Below are 3,445 nucleotides of genomic sequence, written 5' to 3'. Positions count from 1 at the left end.
CGGCAGGGAAGTCGCCCGAATCATTCTCCGGAATGAATTGAACCAGTCGATTCTTCGACCGGAGAAATGCATTTATTAGTCATATTCCAATCTTGATCCATCGGAGTTTCTAGGCAAACGATTACGCACCAGGCTCTGGAATACAGGATTCCAAAAATATTATCCTTGTCCAAGGCGAGGGACACGTACAAGTCAAGCTGCTCGGGAGCATCCTGGTCGGAGCCTAGGGCGAGCGTCCTCATCGACAAATGTGATTCACCCGATGCGACGGTCGCGGTCGTCGGAATCAATCACGACACATCTATCACTTTATTTACGAGTTCGCACCTCCTCAGATGGACACGGCGCGACGTTCAGGCTCATTGCTCCCATCTGGAGTTCCTAATATTATTAGCCGAGATTCGCCAATGTACGATTAATCTTTCTGTCGTTCGGTCGCGCGTTTCCCTGAATACTCTTTTTCCTGCTTTTCGTCGAACGCTTGCCTTGTCTTTGTTCGAATGGCGACGAAGAACAGTGACAGGATCGCATGCATGAAGAGTGTTTTTCTGAAAACGCCCTGGTTGTCTGGCGAGAATTTTAAATGTCACGGCCACGGCGACGCCTTCGGTTCTTTTCCGAAGTCGGTGCCTGAAATGGAAACTCGGGCTGCTAGTACTTTCACTTCGGAAGAATTAGTGTTCCAAGAAGAAATTCTCGTCTCCTGGTCCACGGAGGAGCTGTCAGTGAGGCGCGCTCCATAGCCCAAGCAAACAGAGCACCAGAACCGACGACCACCCAGAGCAAGGCTTGGTCACCGAAAACGGTCGAGGATCGTTCCCATGAGACTTTTGTTATAGCTAAGTGTTCCTATGCTTCGGAACAATCCAATCCAGCGTCGAGTGTTTGCTTCCAGCACTATGCAAGCGGAAGCGTCGAGGAAAGGCGTAAGGCCGGGCAAACGGACCTCCTTAGTCAAACAGGTGGGTCGAGGAGCAGCCCACACGTGTTGGTCCGTTTTCTTCGAATCCTCCACAATAGATCTAGGATACTGGAATATTCATCCAGACGAAGTAGCATCTCGAGATATCCTGCGAGCTACACGCTCAGTACGGATTCGAATAATGCCCATAACGCTAGTCGTTACGAGGAAGCCCTCAGGCCTGAATTTGAGTTCAGTCAGAGTAGCGACAGACGTGTTGCAACAGCTCCTCGGTGGTGTTTTTTCACTTCATTTGAGACCATTGACGTTATCATTTAATGAGATGTTGTTAAAGGCCAGGTGCATGTGAACACATTTCAGTTCATCGGCTGAAACTAGGCCACGTAGCGTCCACTCGTGGATGAGCCTGGGCCCTGTTCTGACACCGGAGCAAAATTAACTTACAATTATGTTGGTCCGCCACATGCGCCGGCAAGCTCTCACGAACTTGTTCGTTGCGCAACAGTGTCCGCCTCGATGTCAGTGTCCGTCTTTTAGTCCCTGGTTAACCGTGAACAAGAGCGTCCAACACTGAATGTACATTGATGATAATTTCCGAGGCGAAGCGACGACAAAATGCACCGACCCGCTGTCGTCACCAGCAGATCCTTCTGCCAATACCTCTCTTCATGGATGCACATGCCCCTAGTCGAGTCCATGCCTGTAAAAGATAACAGGAGTTCCCAACTCCGGACATCCACCTTTACCGAATATCGGGGGAAGATGGAACCGATTGCAGGATACTGTTTTGAGCGTTTCCCACGTCTTTCAACGACGGAAAGAGTCATTAGAAGCGACTCACTCGTGAATGTGATAAAACCCGGAATTCGGAAACTCTGAATCAGACCAATTAGTTCGGACGCTAACCATCAAAGCCAGTCCGAAGGCCAAGATTTCAGTCGATGTCGAGTTACAGAGCACTCAATCAAAATCGTGGACTCCTTAAGCGACCCGAATCCGATCCAATTATCTTCGACAAACGGTCTGAATGCGAAAGTTCGTCTTTTCTCAAACCAAACTCGGTCATGAGCACTCGTGGTGATCGAATACATTCGCCGGCAGTTTCAATTTTCTCCTTCGTGTTTGAATAGTCTACACCCTGGTCGATCCCGAGCTCGGCGAAAACGAGAGGTCGCTGATATTTCACCCAACTGTTTACGTGATTTTATGACTAGTTCGAAGATGAGTTGCCTCGACGCTCCGCCGGATTCGTATCCGAAGGCAGATGGAAACCATCTGGACCGATTCACAGCCGAACCCTTCAGAACTCCTCAGAAATCACGTCATTTCAGCTCTCACGTATGGAGCCCGCTTAGAAACTTAACGTGGTCACGGATAAGCAGTGCAGGTATATGTGCAAATAGTGGTGACGTAGAGGAGCCGAGAGTAGCGAGTGACCACTGCTCGTCATCCGCGGTCCGGTTCCAGCTCCGTTCTTAGGTGATGCTCCCAGTGGCGAGTTGTGACCTATGGCTCACAACAAGGAGCAGGTGATTTCTCCGGGATTATTCACTTCTCGTTCCCGGTTCGAATCATGAAATGGAGTTGAGACGGCTGCAGCTGCAAGTCGGATCCTCGGAGGGGCCGCGTTCTGAAGACGTCAAGCGAAGGATCGGTCTTGTTGAAACACGAGCCACGCGACTACTCACCTTGTTTCGGTGTGCGCTCCTCAAGCGGAAGGCCCATCATCATTTCGTTGGCTCATGGCAGAAATTCGGGGTGGGTTCGCTCGAACGCTTTTAATCGCTTCCGACATTTTCGTTGCGTAGATGCCAATGTTGAAATTACCTCGAGAGGATGCGTCGATTCTTTTGAACGAAATTTTGATATTAATTATTCACCGCGCGTGGTCAACATCGGTAGTGAGCGCATCGGCGGTGGCCGAGAGGAGCTCGAGAGGACTTGAATGCTTTAGAATATCTCATATTTCGCAAGCAATCCAATAAGCCAGCCAGCCATCTGTCTGTGAGTTTTGGACTTCATATTTCCCTCGTCAGTGTTGGCACCGACGCAGAGCTACCTGCAAACCGCTCCTCGTCTTTCGAGGGCACTCGACTCAGAACTCGGGGGTCTCGCTCGACAGAAATGAGTTGGGCATCGAGCCCACAAACAGTGCCGCAGAGAGAAGGAGGGGGATCGGAGCTCCAATAAATGACTCCTGCAACTCGGAACCCGCGGGCTTATTCTTCGAATGGGAAGATATCAAACGGAAGGCCAATTTCTGCCTGAAAATCATCTAAGAGCGAGGGTACACGAGAGTTCCGTGGAGGATCCTGGAGTGAGCTCGTCGAAAGCAGTGTACTCGAAGTGGGCGCGCACGATCCTGTTTTGAGGCGAGATCACTCCCATTCTGAATGCAGTCGAAGAGAAGCCGCTTAGCGTCGGGCGGCTCCAGATGCGATCCGCCGCGTGCGTTTTCCCCTGACCTGTAGCTGAAGTTAAAGTGCTCAAATCACCTGTATGCTCTACCCGAGGAAAAGCTTG

This window comes from Galendromus occidentalis, unplaced genomic scaffold (genome assembly GCF_000255335.2).
Source record: "Galendromus occidentalis unplaced genomic scaffold, Mocc_1.1 scf7180000077515, whole genome shotgun sequence".
In the NCBI taxonomy this organism is placed as follows: domain Eukaryota; kingdom Metazoa; phylum Arthropoda; class Arachnida; order Mesostigmata; family Phytoseiidae; genus Galendromus; species Galendromus occidentalis.
This window is presented reverse-complemented; position numbering follows the sequence as displayed.